The sequence below is a fragment of the Equus caballus genome, chromosome 1, assembly GCF_041296265.1.
Source record: "Equus caballus isolate H_3958 breed thoroughbred chromosome 1, TB-T2T, whole genome shotgun sequence".
Classification (NCBI taxonomy): domain Eukaryota; kingdom Metazoa; phylum Chordata; class Mammalia; order Perissodactyla; family Equidae; genus Equus; species Equus caballus.
This window is the reverse complement of record NC_091684.1, coordinates 185055869-185074774: the sequence shown is the minus strand read 5'-3', so window position 1 is coordinate 185074774 and position 18906 is coordinate 185055869.

Below are 18906 nucleotides of genomic sequence, written 5' to 3'. Positions count from 1 at the left end.
TGCTTCCTTTTGTGCCTACCATTTGTCCTGGAATTTTTTTTGGCCAGCAACCAAGGTATTTTTTTTTTTTTTTTGCTATTAATAATATAAAAATCATTAGTGGCAGCTAGGAGGAAATGTAGGCATCTGCACATTTTAGTTTTTTAAAAGAATATGATGGGACTGTTTGTAAAAATGACATTAGGAAACTCAAGGTCCTCTTGTTATTCTAATAGAAATGTGATAGAGTGGACAGAAGTCAGGAAATACATGTACTTTTTTTTTCCACTGGGAAAGACTTTCCCTAAGCTAATATCTGTTGCCAGTCTTCCTCTCTTTTTGTTTTTTTGTTTCCTCCCCAAAGCCCCAGTACATAGTTGTATATTCTAGTTGTAGGTCCTTCTGGTTCTTCTATGTGAGCCAGTGCCACAGCCTGGCTACTGACGAATGAGTGGTGTGGTTCTGTGCCCAGGAACTGAACCCAGGCTGCCGAAGTAGAGCACGCCAAAGTTTAACTGCTAGGTCATCAGAGCTAGCTCAGGAAATATGTTTTAATTCAGCCCTACCATGCTAATCTTGGGCAAGTTTGTTCCTTTGAACCTCAGTTTTCTCATCTATAAAATGAAAAGATTGGACTAGAGCAGTGATTCTCTGCAGAGGTCAGGGCTCAACAGAGCTTGAGGAAGGCCTCTGGATACATATCAGAGAATGATATACCTCCAGAAAGAAAACGTCTTTCCCACTGCTTTGCCTTCTGCGCTTTCTAAAAGCTGCACATAAGGAGAGCTGGAACGAGTGATTGTGTGGTGTTGGTAAGAATTGACTGGAGGCAGAAAAATGATAAAGAATTTGCTTCTAGGGAATTTCTGATGTCTTAATAGCACATTTAATAATTTTTATAATATGCTGATATCTATTTGATTGGAAGCGATATGTGTACTTTTCAATGTTTTAACATGTGATAGATGATGCGTTGCAGAGTAACACTACTAGTCTGTTATTTTAACCTTGAGTTTGCCATGTTGTAGCTTTGCAAGATCTCTTTTTGTCTTACTGTCATTGCAAACCTTACTTTCTTCCCAGATCCCACAACTACACCTCCTTTGTACCCGCATCTCCACTTCAGTGGGAGGTTCTCAGTGGTCTTATACATAAAGATCACCTGGAGCAGATATTAAAAAGGCACATTGTGGCGGTCCCCATGGCTGAGTGGTTAAGTTCCCATGCTCCCCTTCAGTGGCCCAGGGTTTTGCTGGTTCAGATCCTGGGCATAGATCTAGTGCCGCTCATCAAGCCTTGCTGAGGCCACATCCCACATAGTAGAACTAGAAGGACCTACAACTAGAATATACAACTATGTACCGGGGGGCTTTGGGGGAATAAGGGAAAAAAAAAAAGAGGAAGATTGGCAACGGATGTCAGCTCAGGGCCAATCTTTAAAAAACAAACAAACTTTCTTTAAATAAAAGGTACATTGAGGTTCTACTCAGAACGTGATTCAAAATAAAAATGAGGTAGGAAATCATAAAGATGTATAAAGATGCAATTTGTGGCAGTAACAACATAAAAGGGAGGGACAGAACTGTATAGAAGCAATTTTTGTATACTGTTGAAGCTAGTTAGAAATTTAAGAGGCCAGTTGTAATCCCCAGGGTACCCGTGCAGATGTTGCAACAGGAATAAAATTTAAAGTGATTCAAGAAAAGACTATAATATACTTAAGTATTATAAAGTATAAAACTATGTGTAACTATTCATTATGTCCTTTTATTTAAAAAAACAATCTTTGAAATACCACTTAAGGAAACTGGTGGTGAACGTTGTTTTGGCTTGAAGCAGAGAGGCTGCAACAGTTTTTCCACCTGAATTTTAATGCATAGCTTTGAATATGTTTTCTGTTCTTTTGTTTTCATAGGAGGCTATCTACAATGTGATTATATTCAGATTATTCAACAATCGTAGTGCATTTCAGCATATCTTTCTCACATTTTGTAATTGTAAATATTTTTCCTCTTCTCTCTGTTAAACAGCTATATGTGAACCTTTAAAGGACCACATGTGGCCTTAATCTGTCTCAATTCCCTTTTTAAATGGAGCATAAGTTATTTAATATTTAAGTGGGGTTTAAATAAATACGTGGGCTTGGAGCTATGGTTTGGTGATCCCAGTGAAACTAATTGTTCTTTTTTCCTGATTAGATTGGCTTACTGCATTAGTTTTATATGCTGTGTAACATAATGACCACATACTTAGTGGCGTGAAATAACACACATTTATCATCCCATAATTTTTGTGAGTCAGGAGCCTGGGTGCAGCTTAGCAGTGTCCTCTACTCAGGGTTTCAGAAGTTTGTAGTCAAGTTGTTGGCCAGGTTGCATTTTCATCTGGAGACTTGACTGGGGGGGATTCCACCTCTAAGCTCCCTCAAGTTGTTGGCAGAATTCACCTCCTCATGGTTATTGGCCTGAGTTTGCTGTCTTCTTGCTGGTTGTAAACCAGGAGCTGCTCTTAGCTCCTGGAAGCCACTTGCCTCTAGATGTGGAAATACACACAACATTAAATCTATTGTTTGTTAAATCTCTCACTTGTATTTTAGAGAGTCCAGGATGTATCTGTGTTTGTGTGGTTTGTGTTTCCATGTATATCATACAGGGACTGTTTTGTGCTTGCTTCTTTTCTCAGCTCCTCATCCTCCTAACCCCTGGAAACTTTGCTCTCATGATCCCCCAGCCGTGCCTTGCAGGAACCACTTCCTCAGGCTCTCTGAACTATTACCAGTGATTTGGAAATGAGGGAGACAGGCAGTTAGGGAATGGAGGGAGAAAAGGTAGAGCCTGCCATGTGTCATATCAAATATTGAGATATACCCATATCCAGTGTTGAATATTTTTCTTATAAAACTTTATTTTTTAATTATTACTTTTTTGGTGAGGAAGATTGGCCCCGAGTGAACATCTATTGCCAATCTTCCTCTTTTTGCTTGAGGAAGATTGTCCCTGAGCTAACATCTGTGCCAATCTTCCTGTATTTTGTATGTGGGACGCCACTACGGTGTAGCTTTATGAGTGGCATGTAGGTTCACACCTGGGATCCAAACCTATGAACCCCGGGCTGCCGAAGCAGAGCATGCGAACTTAAGCACCACACTACCAGGCCGACCCCTCTTATAAAACTTTTTGAATGGATTATTTTTGTATTTGAAATTAATTGACTATGATTGACTCATTTATGATTCGATATGGTTTTTTTCAGCAACCGTGCATACATGGGAATTCTTCAGAAATGCAAAAATCAGGTTGTTTTAAAATGTAATTTTAAATTACATTTTAAATTTGTGTATATTTTAAATTAAAAATAAAGTTTATGAATTTAAGTAAACATCTCTTAATTTTTAAGTAAACATCTCTTAGTTTTATTTTCTTATTTAGAAACAATACTGTCCCCTCTCTGCCCAGAACTCAGACCCTTTCCTGTGCTCTGGAGAAGCTGGTGGGCCCCAGGCACTCTGCCTGCAGTGCCAAATGGATAAATTGCTTTTGTTTGAGTCTTTCGGTGGATCAGTAAGAGGACAAAAGGTTGGCAGCAGTTCACCAACATCGGTGCTCGGGTAATTAAGCAATTTCCATAGTCCTTAATAGTTAGCATCTCTTAATCGATGTTGGTTTATGGAACTTGTGGAAGCACAGGACAGTTTTTCTGTAGACTAAAGCAACTTTAGGCAAAGTACTTTTCATTTAGATTGTTGTGTTAGTTTGCTAGGGCTGCCATAACAAAATACCACAGACTGAGTGGCTTAAATGACGGAAACTTATTTTCTTAGAGTTCTGGAGGCTGCAAGTCCAAGATCGAGGTGTCAGCAGATTGGTTTCTTCCGAGGCCTCTCCCTGGCTTGCAGAAGGCTGCTGTCTTGCTGTGTCCTCATGTGGGCTTTCCTTTGTGTACCCATCTGTGTCTTAATCTTCTCTTAGAAAGACACCAGTTATAGTGGATTAGGGCCCACCCCATGACCTCATGTCACCTTAATTACCTCCTTAAAGACCCTATCTCCAAATATGGTCACATTTTGAGGTGCTGGGAGTTAGGACTTCAACATAGGAATTGAGGGGGGATGCAATTAAGCCCATAACAATTGTTGGCCTTTATGAAATAAGCAAAGTTGATGATGATGCACATTTCAGTTAAGGTGAGTCTTATTTCCACTGTCTTCGATGGGAAAACCAACCCCCTCAACCCCCCATGAAATGTGTCAATAGTGGGAGTAAGAGCTTAAGCTAGTACCCTCCAGATCCTCTCCTCGGGTCTTTCCTCTATGTTATATTATCCTTCTCCAGTCCTCCCTCCACCATGAGCATGCCTGCCAGGTACAAAGCTGCTCTGTTCCACGTGGGCAGCTTCTGTAACTTGGCTCCCTTTTCCCCTTTTGTCTGACATCTCGATGAACTCTCCTTATCCACCTCTTCCTTCCCCCTCTTTTGATTTCTCTTTCTCCTTCCCTCTCTTTTTCAGTGTTACTATGTGCCAAGGCTTAGAGATACAAGGTAAGAAGGGGTACAGTGTTCTTCTTTTCATTGTTTACTGTCTAGTGGAAAGAAGACAGACCTTGAAACAAGTCCATTGATTTTAGATGGTAACTAATGTGACAGTAAGGGCATAGCTGCTGGAAGAGAGTGACTGAGTGTGTGTGTGTTTTAAATTTAAATAGAACTTGGAGAAGCCCTAAGGAGATGACATTTGAGCTGAAACCTGCCCGCTGAGAAGAGTTATTTTCCCGCTGATGGATATTTGGGTTCTTATTATTCATTTATTTTGTTGTTATAAATATTGGTTCAAATTATGAACATCCTTATACATATTTCTTGATGCATATTTGCAGGAATTTCTTAGGGTTTAAATTGAGGAGTGGTGATTGCAGGTTGTAGTGTATGGGAATGTTCAGTTTTCAAGATAGTGCCAAATTGTTTTCCACAATAGGTGTACCAGTTTACACACCCACAAGGAAAACGTAAGAAATGCCATTTAAGAATCTCCCAATTGTCCTATAAGACTCTCCATTCTTTCTAATACTTATCAGATTTAATTTTTACTGATCTAAAGAGTGTAAAACAGTTTTTCATTGTGATCTTAATTTCTATTTTCCTGATTACTGTCTGTTTTCCCATTTACTGTTTTTTGTAAATAAAGAAGTATGTTCTGGATAGCAATATTTTGTTAGTAATGTATATTACAAATATCTTCTCTCATTTTGTGGCTTCTCATTTCACCTTCCTCATGGTTTCTTTTAATGAAAATAAGTTCTTTCTTTAAAGTAGTCAAATTTGTCATTTATTTTATAGTTAACACTTCTTGTGTCTTGTTTAAAAACACCATCCCTACCCTGAGGTCATAATAATATTCTTCTCTGTTTTCTTTGGAAAGTTTCCAAATTTTCTGTTCATATTTAATTCTTTAATCCACCACTGATTTATTTTTTCCATGTGGATACTCAGCACTCTTTATTGAAAAGTCTATCCTCTTGTCATCTATAATGCTATCTCTGTCTTATCGAATTTCCATGTATGCATGGATCTACTTCTGGGCTCTCCATTCTGTTTTATTGGTTTATTTGTTTGTTTTTGAACCAATGCCATACTGTGTTAATTATTGTAGTTTTATGGTAAGTCATGCTATTACATTTTAGAATCAACTTGTAAATTTCCATAAGACTTTGTTAAGATTTTAATTGGAATTTCATTTAATCTTTAGGTCATTTTGGAGAGGTTGACATCTTTACAATATTGCATCTTTCTATCAATGAATATGATATCTCCATTTATTTTTCAAGAGTGATTTTCCATAGCACTCTTGCATATCTTTAAAAAAAAATTTATTCCTAGATAACTAATAATTTTTATTACTTATTTAAATGATATCTTTAAAAAATTACGTTCTAACTTTGTCGTATAGAAATGCAACTACTTTTTTACTTCTTTTTTTCCCCTTAACTTTTTATTTGGAAATACTATAGATTCCCAGGAAGTTGCAAAAATACTATAGCGCGTCCCATATAATCTTCACCCAGTTTCCCAGTGGTTCCTTCTTACATAACTATAGCACGATATCAAAATCAGGAAACTGACAACGGTACGATGTGCATGTATAGTTCTGTGTCATTTTATCAAATGTGTAGATTCACGTAACTACCACTGCAATCAAGATACAGAACTAGCCCATCACCACAAAGATCTCCTTCATGCTACTCATTTATACTCATGCCTACCCAGCATTCCACCACCATTTCTAAACCTTGTTAATTGATAATTTGCTGTAACTTCATCATTTTGAGGATTTTATCCAAATGGATTCCTACAGTATATGGCCTTTTGAGACTGGCTTTTTTCACTCAACATAATGCCCTTGAGATCCATCCAAATCATTGCATGTATCAATAATTTTTTTATTGCTGAGTAGTATTCCATTTTCTAGATGTATTACAGTTTGCTTAGCCATTCAGCTGTTGAAGGTACAATTGCTTTTTAATAAAAAGGCAAATGCCTATTTTAATCATAATTCTGAATTGCATTTTTTGTTAACATCTGTGTTTTTATAAAGCACAATAAGCTAAGCATTATTCATTTTTAATGGTTAATAAGATTTGAAATTATATATCTACATACTCACACAGTCATGTGTTGACAGGATACATTTTGAGAAATGCGTTGTTAGGTGATCTGTTTGCTGTATGCACATCATAGATTGTACTTAAACAAATCTAGATGGTACTACACACCCAGGCTATATGGTATACCCTATTGCTCCTAGGCTACAAACCTGTACAGCAAGTTACTGTACTGAGTACTGTAGGTGATTGTAACACAGTGGTAAGTATTTGTGCATCTAAACATATCCAAATAGAGAATAGGTACAGTAAAAATACAGTATAAAAGATAAAAAGTGGTGCATCTGTGTGGGGCACTTAGCGTGAATGGAGCTCGCAGGACTCCGTGTTGCTCTGGGTGAGTCAGTGAGTGAGTGGTGAGTGAATGTGAAGGCCTGGGGCATTACTGTACCCTACTGTAGACTTGATAAACACTACACATTTAGGCTACACTAAATTGATAAAAAAAATTTTTCTTCAGTAAAAAATTAACCTTAGCTTACTGTAACTTTTTACTTTATAAACTTTTTAATTTTTTTAAACCTTTTGACTCTTGTGGTAACACGTATCTTAAAACATAAACATTATACAGTCATATGAAAATATTTTATTAATATTCTATAAGCTTTTTTCTATTTCTAAATTTTTTTTTTTTTTTTTACTTTTTAAACTTTTTTGTTAAAAACTAAGACACGAACGCACACATTAGTGTAGGCCTATACAGGGTCAGGATCATCAAAATCATTGTCTTCCACCTCCACATCTCGTCCCACTGGAAGGTCTTCAGAGGCTATAACATGCATGCAGCTGTCATCTCCTATGATAACAATGCCATCTTCTGGAACACCTCCTGGAGGACCTGCCTGAGGCTCTTCGTGAGGAGGTGTCACTCATTTCAGGAATATGTCCATGGTGGTTTGCTTGGTTTCTTCTTTTCATCATAGATTTGCCTGTAAGCAGATAATGCACCATGAACATTCCCCTCTAGTAATGAAAACCTTTTGGTGTTGGGGTCCACGTTTTCAAACTTTTTAAGGAGCTCATTAAAAAAGCTGCAAAAGCTTCTGTTAAACCCTTCCCTGTGAATTTTCTTGAGGGTTCTTTTTCTTCTCCCACAGTTTCCTTTTCTCTTGCCTCTTCTTTGGCTCTGCATTCCTGTTCCAGTTCCAACAACTCCTCATGAGTCAGTTCCTCAGGAACCACCTCCAGGAGCTCCTCAGTGTCTTCCTCATCCACACCCAGTTAGGACTGTTTGCCATCGCAACCACATCCCTGTCGTCTTTTGCAACCTCCTCATCCTCAGCAAATCCACTGAAGTCATAGATGAACCTCTTGAGTGTTTTCTTCCAGATGCCATTCATCCACTCCTTGGTGACATCACCCCGAGCACAAGCAAGGTTCCTGATGTAGGCATAGATGGAACCCTTCCAGAATTGCATCAGTGTCTCCTCAGTTGCAGCAATAGCCTGGGCAAAGGTCCTCCCCTGGTAGTACGCCTTAAAAGCTGCTATAACTTCTTGATCCCTTGGTTGGATCAAAGAGGTGGTGTTTGTAGGGAGAAACATCACTCTGATACTGGGATGAAGATCACCTATAAAAGGAAGATGTGTGGGAGCATTATCAACAATAAGCAAAATCTTGAAAGGTATGTTATTCTCCAAACAGCACTTCTCTATTTTGCTGGCACAGCGATTCAGGAGGGCATCTTGGAAGAGGAGCTGGGTCACCCATGACTTCTTACTGCTCCCGTAGTACACTGGCAGTGTGTGCTTATTGACATGCTTGCAGGTGCTGGGGTTCTCACTGTGCCAGGTTGAAAGGTTTCAATTTGTAGCCTGCAACATTGCCCCCAAGCAAGACAATTATCCTGTCTTTGGAAGCCTTGAAACCTGGCATTGACTTGGTTTCCTTATGGACGACAGTCCTTTCACTCATCTGTTTCCCGCATAGGGAGGATTCATCCGTATTGAATATTTGCTCTGGCAAGCAATTTTCCTCCACAATCAGCTCATCCAGAGTTTCCAAAAATTCCTCAGCTGCCTTCACATCAGCACTCACGGACTCACCACTCACTTTCACATTATGTGATGAATAATGATTCTTGAATCATTTAACGCCCCCCACCCCACCCCCAGCTAGCAGTAAATTCAACATGAGAGTCGGATCCAGCCTCTTCTTTCAACATCGCAAACAAACTTTTTGCTTTGGCCGTGATCATCACGGTGCTGAGTGGGATATGCTTCTGTGTCTGGTCTTCAGTCCAAGTCTTTAGGAATTTCTCCGTATCTGATATGGGTCCTTCAATTTTTGTTTGTCTTGCTGCCTTCAGTGAAGCAGATCCTTTAACAGCTCCTGTTACTTTGTTCTTGTTCTTCAAGATCATAGCTATGGCGGAGGGGGACATGCCTGACTGGCGAGCAATGACCATCACTGATTTTCCACCTTCGTAGTCCTTAATCACTTTTAATTTTGTTTCCAGGTCAATGACTTGATGTGGCCTCTTACTGGCAATGTTGGCAGTGGATTTTGTACACTTAGGGGCTATGATGAACAAAACAAAAGATCAAATCAAGCACAAGAGAAAATGATGCAATCAAGAGATGTGGTAAACACAAGAGGTATGAGGCTGCTGCTGGCATAACATGGCACACTGTTTTATAGTGAACTTTTTTTTATAAGTAGAGTACACTAAAATAACGATAAAAGGCATAGTACAGTAAATACATAAGCCAGTGACATAGTCGTGTATGTCAAGTGTTATGTACTGTACATAATTGTATGTGCTGAATTTTTATATGACTGGCAGCACAGTAGGTTGGTTTACACCAGCATCACCACAGACACGTGAGTAATGTGTTGAGCTACAATGTTACAAATGCTACAAAGTCAGTAGGCAATGGGAAATTTTCAGCTCCACTGTAATCTAATGGGATCACCATCGGATATGTGGTCTGTTGTTGACTGAAGTGTTGTTATGCGGCTCATGATTGTATATATATATTTGTTGTTAGTTCTGTCAAATGGCTTCCAACTCCTAGTGACCCTGTGGGCAGCAGAGTGGAACCCTGCCTGGTTTTTTTGCACCATCCTCTCCTTGTCTGGTGCTCTATCAGACAAAGCTCCGCTGCTATTCATAGGGTTCTCATGGCCAACTTTTTTGAAGTGGGTAACTAGGTCCTTCTTCCTAGTCTGTCTTAGTCTGGAAGCTCCACTGAAACCTGTCCACCATGGGTGACCCTGCTAGTATTTGAAATACCAGGTGGCACAGCTCCCAGCATCACAGCAACATGCAGCCACCACAGCATGACAACCGACAGATGGGTGGTGAGGTTCCCTGATGAGAAATGAACCCAGGCTGATGCAGTGAGAGTGCCAAATCTCAACCACTAGACCGCCAAGGCTGGCACATACGACGAGCAGCGGACTAACTCATACTTCTATATAAAATATTGGTTACTCTATTCATGATACTTTCAGATCTAAGCTTCCTAAAAAATTATATTGCCTGACGTTATAGAAGCACTTACTATATCACTGATTTAATATAAAGTGATTTTTAAAATAGACATACAGATGCCTAGGCTTGAGATAGCTTCCCCCCAATCATTAAACAGAAGAGTGGATCTCTGAGGTCACTGTATTTCTGTGTTTCAGCAGATGCTGTGTTCTATAGGAATAGGCTTGAAATTATTGTAAAACGTTGTACCAGTTACCACGACTTACTGCAAACATCCACAAGTTGGCTGCTGCTGTTTGCCACTGCTTCTTGATGCCGCTGGTGGAGCCCATTTAGACCTCCTACTTTTAGCTGCAGAATGGACTATTTGAATGGTTTCCTTATGGGCTCTCAAGGGAGAGAAACCCTATTTAGTGTGAGCTGATTAATTTATGGGCTGCTACAGCAGCAGCATCTACTGGAGTCCCCAAAGTATTACATTTTGATTTAGCTGGGTTCTTCTGTTTCCCTGGGGCTTTTCCTTCACTTAAAAAAGATCCCCACAAAACTTTATTTTTACTCATTGTGAGTTCTTCATCATTTTCCTCTCTCTCACTGACGTCAGGTCACTAATACTGGTCTAATGCTTCCTCTTAAGACTGTTCCTGGGGCCGGCACGGTGGCACAGTGGTTAAGTTCACACGTTCCACTTCGGCAGCTCGGGGTTCACTGGTTCGAATCCTGGGTGTGGACTTATGTACCACTTGTCAAGCTGTGCTGTGGCAGGTGTCCCACATATAAAGTAGAGGAAGGTGGGCACGGGTGTTAGCTCAGCGCCAGTCTTCCTCAGCAAAAAGGGGAGGATTGGTGGCAGATGTTAGCTCAGGGCTAATCTTCCTAAAAAAAAAAAAAAAAAAAAAGACAGTTCCTGGTCCCACCCAAGCATTAACCATCATGAAGATCATCTTCCTCAGTAATTTTATACAAACTTAAATAACGAGTTGTGCTGCAATTAGAGAAATGGGGAGGCTCACCCATTCTTTTTGTCTCCGTATGGCCACAGTTAACCCCTCCCTTACCCTGAGGTCCCTGCACACTGGTGGGAACTGTTGATGATCCCTTCACCGTTGATGCTAGTGGAACTGCTCAGTCTCTCCCGGAGAGCTTGTCAGATAAGGATGAAGTTTCACTTGAAGTGGAGCATCCTTCACAGATTTTTCAACTTTGAACTTTAGTTTTCGTTTCTAACTCCAGATTAGTTTTGAATTTCTTAGGGTACAGTGAAGCAATATCATTATCGTGGTCTCAGTTAGAGTGCCCAAACTTTAATGATTGTCTGGCCTGGCTTGCTTTTACTAATGACATTTCTTTTTTCCTTTCCTATCCTTATACCTTTTATTTCTTTCTCTTATCTTACGGACTGGCTGGGATCTCCAGTAAAATGTTGAATAGAAGCATTGATTGTACGCATTATTGTCTTGTTCCTGATTTAAAGGATATGCTTCTAATGTTTTAAGAAATAATGTTTGAGGCTGGCCACATGGTGTAGTGGTTAAATTTGGTGTGCTCTGCTTTGGTGGCCTGGGTTCGGGGGTTCTGATCCTGGGTGCAGACCTATGCCATTCACAAGCCATGCTGTGGTGACATCCCACATATTAAAAAAAAAATAGAGGAAGATTGGCACAGATGTTAGCTCAGGGCCACTCTTCCTCAAGCAAAAAGATGAAGGTTGGCAAGAGGTATTAGCTCAGGGCCAATCTTCCTCACCAAAAAAAAATTTTTTTTTGCTGTAGGTATTTGGTGGATATATTTTATCAGGTTAATTTATGTTTTGCTAAAAGGTTTTATAATGAATGTGTATTGAATTTTATCAAATAATTTATTAAAATAATTACTTTTCTTTCAATGTAGGGAATGCTATTTATAGATTTTATAAATGTTAACTACCTTTCAATTCCTGGGATAAATTCAGCTAGTTTATATTATTGTGTGGAGAAGAGTTAACATAGCAGGCCTGACTGCTGTCCTTTGAAAGGCCTGCTTATAATGTTGGCCGTTGGCTGGCATCTGGGAACTTAGAATTTTGGGAGAATTCTAGTCACCCTGACTGATAAGAATGGTTCACTATGCCTAAACTGTTTGTACAAAAAATGTGGTTTATGTTGAACACCTGCTTTCCTTCTGGGAGTCTGGAATTTTGGTTCTGCTGGATAGGAGGTAACTATGTGACCAGCCTAAAATAAAAACCTTGGGAACTGGGTCTCTAATGAGCTTCCTTGGTAGGCAACATTTCACATGTGTTGTCACAGCTGGTGGCTAGGGGAATTAAGTGTGTCCTGGTGACTCCACTGGGAGAGGACTCTTGGAAGCTTGTGCCTGGTTTCTTCTGGACTTTGCCATGTGCCTTCTTTCTTGCCGATTTTGCTGTGTACCCTTTGAATTAGATTTTATTTTTTCCTTTTTCTCCCCAAAGCCCCCTGGTACATATTTGTATATTCTTAGTTGTGGGTCCTTCTAGTTGTAGCATGTGGGATGCCGCCTCAGCGTGGTCTGATGAGCGGTGCCATGTCTGAGCCCAGGAGTCGAACTGGCGAAACCCTGTGAGTCTTCTTCACAGTCATTGACCTGGGGGTGGTCTCGGGAATCCCTCCCCTGACATGACATTATGTATGTGTATATATAAAGTAGACTTCACTTTTTAGAGCAGTTTTAGGTTCAGATTGTAGTTTTTATATGTTGCTGGATTTGATTTGCTTCCTATTTATGTTTTTATAGCTTTACTGTGGTATAGCTGATGTGTAATAAAGTACATATTAAAATATACAATTTTATTAATTTTGCCATATCTATGTATTCATGAAACCATCACCACAATCGAGCTATTGAACATATCACCCCCAGTAGTTACCTTGGTAACTACAATAGCCCCTTGGTAATCCATCCTTTCCTCCCCACCCCCTCACCCAGGCCACCACTGATCTGTCACTATCGTTTGCATTCTCTAGAATTTTATATAAATAGAATAATACAGTATGTGCTCTTTTTTTTTTAAAAAAGATTTTATTTTTTTCCTTTTTCTCCCCAAAGCCCCCTGGTACATAGTTGTATATCCTTCATTGTGGGTCCTTCTAATTGTGGCATGTGGGACGCTGCCTCAGTGTGGTTTGATGAGCAGTGCCATGTTCGTGCCCAGGATTCGAACCAACGAAACACTGGGCTGCCTGCAGCGGAGCGTTTGAACTTAACCACTCAGCCATGGGGCCAGCCCCTAGTATGTGCTCTTTGTCTGAGTTCTTTCACTTACTCGCCTGATTTTGAGATTCACACACGTTGTTGCATGTATAGATAGTTTGTTCCTTTTCATTGCTGAGTAGTATCCTCTTGTATGAACTTTGTATGGATGTACTACAATTTGTTTATCCATCCCCTGCTGACAGACATTTGGATTGTCTCCAATTATTGGCTATTACAAATAACACTGCTATAAAAGTTTATGTAGAAGTCTTTGTATGGGCACACGCTTTCGTTTCTATTTGGTAAATATCTAGGAGTAGGATGGCTAGGTTGTATGGTTGGTATTTGTTTAACTTTTTAAAAAACCGCCAAACTGTTTTCAAAAATAATTGTACCCCTTTGCATTTTTACCAGAGGGTATTAAGAGTTTCAATTGCTGCATATCCTCAACCATACTTGGTATAGTCAGTCTTTTTAATTACAGCCATTCTATTGGGTGTGTAGTGATTTCCCATTATAGTTTTAATTTGCATTTCCCTGATGACTAATGATGTTGATCACCTTTTCTTATGCTTATTTGCCACCTATGTATCTTCTTTGGTGATCTGTCTGTTCATTTTTTAAAAATTGAGATATGATTGACATATAACATTATATTAGTTTTAGGTGTGTAACATAATGATCTGTTCATTTTTAAACCGGGTTGCTTTTGTCTAATTTGTTGGGTATGTATTTTACAAATATTTTCTTTCCGTCTGTGGCTTGCATTTTCATTTTTGTAACAAAGCAAAAGTTTTTAATTTTGATGAGGTCAAATTTATCAATTTTTTCTTTTTCTTTTTGTGTCATATTTAAGAAATGTTTGCAAAACCTAAGGTCAACAAGATTTTCTCCTCTGAGTTTTATACTTCAAGCTCTTATACTTAGGTCATGACCCATCTTGTCAATTTTTGTATGTGATGTGAGATAAAGGTAGAAGTTATTTTTTTGTATATGGTTATCCACTTGTTCCTGTACCATTTGTTCAAAACATTATGCTTTTCCCATTGAATTGCTTTGGCACCTTTGTTGAAAATGAAATGATCATATATGTGTGGATCTATTTTTTAACTCTATTCTGTTTCACTGCTCTATAGGTCTATCTTTATGCCAATACCACATTGTCTGAATTACTGTGGATTCATAATAAGCTTTGAAATCACGTAACATAAGCCCTCCAATTTTGTTCCTGTCGGCACAAATAATCAATAATCAATCTATAGATAAGAAGGATAGGGTGATATTTATTGAGCCAAATGCTGAGGACTAGCCTAGAAGTGCTATCTCCACCAGGGAAGAAAGTACTTTGGAGAAGCGTGTTTTACAGCACAGTTACATACCGTTTCAGAACAAAGAACATACACCAAGCATGACAGGAATACAATTTTTTTCCCCCCAAATTCACAAGGATATGTTTTGCTGCAGTTTAGCACATACACAGCTGGTCAGCTTGACCTTGGTTCTCTGGGAAGAAAAGCTTATATTCAAAGAAATACTAGTCTTGGCGTCAGAGAAAGGAAGACATTCCTCGCTATCTTTAGAGTGCATTCTGTGCTTTGGGAAAGTGTTTGAAGCAGGTGTACAACTCATGTTTGGTGGGCCGTAAGTCAGGCTGCTCTGGGAAGAAAGTTTTAAGCCACATCAGATTTAAACCAGAGTGACTTCCCCATATACTTCAATACGTGAAACCTTATTATTGTTCTTACTATTTTTATCATTCCTTTTGAAGTTGTTTTGGTTGTTCCAGGCCCTTTGCATTTCTCTATAAGTTTTATAATTACATTGTCCATTTTTATCTTTTTCTACCTATGTTCGTAAGTGATATTGTTCTGTACTTTTCCTTTCTTAGCTGTTCTTACATATTTTTAGGATAAAGGTTATTTCCTCTTATAGAATGAGGTGGCAGGGGTGGGGGGCGGGTGCTCTATTATTCTGTGCTCTGAAAGAGTTTGTATAAGATTGGGATGATCTGTTTGGTTAAACTCACCTGTATTACTGTCTGAACCTGATGTTTTCTTTGTGGGAAGATTTTAAACCTCCGATCCAACTTGTTTAATGGTTATAGGACTATTCAGGATCTCTACTACTTCCTGAGTTCATTTTGATAAATGATCATTTTTTCTAGAGATTTTTCTGGTGTAAATTTTCAAATATATTGCATAAAGTTGTTCTTAGCTTTCTCTTATTATATTTTAATTTCTGCTAGACATGTAGTTATGTCTTCCTTCTCCATTTCTAATATTTATGGCTTCTCTTTTATCTTGATCATATTTTGGTCTTGTTATGTTTCATTAACTTTTAATCTTGACTTTACTATCTCCTTCATTCTAGTCACCTTGGATTTATTATGTTGTTCTTTTCCTACTTCTTAAGTTGAATGCTTAGCTTACTTTCAACCTTTCTCCTTTTCTAATGTAAGCATTTAGGGCTATAAATGTCCTCTCCTTTAATTGCACTCACAAGTTAGAAATGTAGTAAAAAAGACTGTGTGTAAAACTATAAGAATTCACAACTAGAAAGACCCACAACTAAAATATACAACTATGTACTGGGGGGGATTTGGGGAGAAAAAGCAGAAAAAAAAGAAAAAAGATTGGCAACAGTTGTTAGCTCAGGTGCCAGTCTTTAAAAAAACCCAAAAAACTATAAGAATAGTTTTAACTACTATTTTTCAGTTATGAGTTTTTAAATCCATTATGTAGAAGTATTATTATTTTTTAAAAAATTTTGAAGCATATGGAGCTTTTAAAAAATATCTTTCTGTTTTTGATCTCTAATTTAATTGCTTTGAACAGAGCATGGTCAGCATGATATTCTTTGAAATTTGTTGAGACTTCCTTTGTGATCTAATTCTTAATATTTTTTTGAGGGCCTCTAAAAGCTTGTGTTTATGTAGATTATATCCATTTCTATATTGAAAATATTAGAAATTAAAAAATATTAATTATTTAAAATAATAAACCCATTACATGTTACATATTTTTTATAAAAACCGTTTTCCAAAACAGAACACAAGTGGCCTTCTTTAATATTTTTGTAAATCTTCTAAATGTCTGGCTTAAATAGAAAATAGCTGGATTTTCACATCTGCTTCTGCAACCAATCTGTTATATTTTGGTTGAAATATATGAAGAAAATTCCACCTCACACAGATATCTAGTTGTAAAGGAGTATTTTAATAGCTTTTCAGATAATTGTCGATATTTGTCTTTGGTACTATATGAAAACTTGGCAAGTGTTAGTTTCTGTGAAGTTAGATGCAATGTGGAATCTAAAATGATATCAATTTCATACTCTTATCTTGCTCTTTGAATGGATCTTTTCCCTTTGTATATTTTGCTGCATGACAAATTACACCAAACTTAGGGGACTAAAATAACATGTTTTATCTCTGATTTCTATGGGTCAGGAATTTGAGGAGTGGCTTAGTTGGGCAGTTTTAGCTTGAGGTCTCTCAACAGGTTGCCTTTAAGATATCGAGTGAGGCTACAGTCGCTGGAAAGCTTGTCTGGATCTGGAGGATCTGTTTCCAAGATGGTTCACTCACTTGGCTGGCAAGTTAGTGTTAGCTGTTGGCAGGAGGCCTTCGTTCCTTGTCACATGGACTACCCACAGGACTGCTTGAATATCCTCACTGATGGCTTCCCCTGGAGTGATCTAAGACTAAGACCAAGGTGTGAACTGCAATATCTTTTATAACTTAGACTTAGGAGCAATATATTGTTACTTCTGCCTCATTTTATTGGACATACAGTCCAGCTATGATTCAGAGTGGGAAGCACTATACAAATATGTGAATACTAGGAAGCAAGGATCACTGGGGCCATCTTGGAGAATGGCTATCACAGTAACTTTCCAGTTGATCTAAATGGAAAGCTGTAATGACTCTTGTAAACCTTATCTAAAAAGAGTAAATTATCCCCTACCTTGGAAATGTAACATGCTAATGTTTGTTCACTGTAAGAGGAATCCTCCATTTGTGCTGAAAGTTTATCTGAAACCCATGTAATTAAATTATTTAAAATTTAATGAAGCCATCCTTTGGTTCTGTGGTGTGGAAACAGTCCTTGACAGTGTGTTACTTTAGTCTGAGGGGTCAAGAAATAGATCTGATGGCTCTATGTCTTTAAAGAGGGCTCTGTTTATAACCATCATGGAGGGATTTCAGAGACATGTGATGCCTAATGAAAATCTCTATAGAAAACCTAATGTATAAAACAGATGAACTAGGAATGGTTTAATTTTGAAATCTTGAGATGGTTTAATCTTTAAAATACAGGAGAGTTTTAATTCTTTCAAGTTTGAGAGCAATCTTCTGCACTTACATTTCTCTACAGATTATGAATTTTTAAGTGTAGTGTTTAGAATCAGAACAAATTAAGAGTTAATGTGGGGGTAAAAATATTGGGGACTCAATGTCCAGAGAAGATAAATCCAAATTAAGCAAAGCATCAGAAGATTGGAACATCCATGTGAAACATCCCTGCCCTTAGAAATTCTAGTAAATTTTTCCTGAGTCTTGCTTTGGGCAATTGAAAGTCTTTCCCCTCTTGGTGAATTCCTAACGTTACTGCCCCGTGCTTTTGTTTCTACTTCTTTTTTTGTCTTGTTGGTTTGACTCCACCCAGTTTTACATACACATACACAACCTTTACCTAAAGTAAGCATTTTATGAATTTAGTAACTTTGCTAAGGTTTAGGATGGGATATCGACAAGAACGGAATTCTGTTGCACATCTCCTGCGAGGCCTTCCAAACTCCCTGTGTAAGTCAGGTTGCCAGCTACTTCTCTCCAAGGATTTCTTTGTTAAAAGGAAGCAGAGTCAAGAGTTCCATGAGCCACCCCATGGCCGAGTGGTTGTTTGCACCCTCTGCTTTGGCGGCCCAGGGTTTTGCCAGTTCAGATTCTGGGCACGGACATGACACCGCTCATTAGGTCATGTTGAGGTGGCATCCCACATGCCACAAGTAGAAGAACCCACAACTAAAATATACAACTATGTACTGGGGGGATTTGGGGAGAAAATGCAGGGAAAAAAAAAAGAGTTCCTTTTTTGCCTTTCCCTCAGGTCCACACCCAGTCTCACAATCTTGCAGAGCAGTGGTTCTTAAAGTGCGTCCCCCTACCAACAGAATTAGCATCACCTGGGAACTTGTTAGAAATGCAAAGCTTCAGTGCCCACTCTAGGTCAACTAAATCAGAAACTGCGGGCTGGGGTCAGGGTTGGGGGAGGACTCAGCAATCTTTTTAAGAAGCCCTCCAGTTGATTCTGATCCATGCTAAAGTTTGAGAACCACTGTAAAAGACCATTAAAAAAAATCAAGGAAAAAACAAGCCAGAGAACATTTGAACATTCCTCCTAATACAGACACCTGCTACTATTTTCTCCCTGCTTGGCCACTACTTTTGGTCAGATGGTGTGTTGCTGCAACTTCTAGGGCCAGAACAATCCCAGCCCCTAAAACAAAGATGGTGTAGAATTTTGTCTTTTGGCCGGTCAGTGCTGGCCATGGCCTGGTTGTTCTTTCCTCTTGACCACATTTCTCAGCCAGGGCTGAGGGCCTGCTGTATTCTAAGATTTTG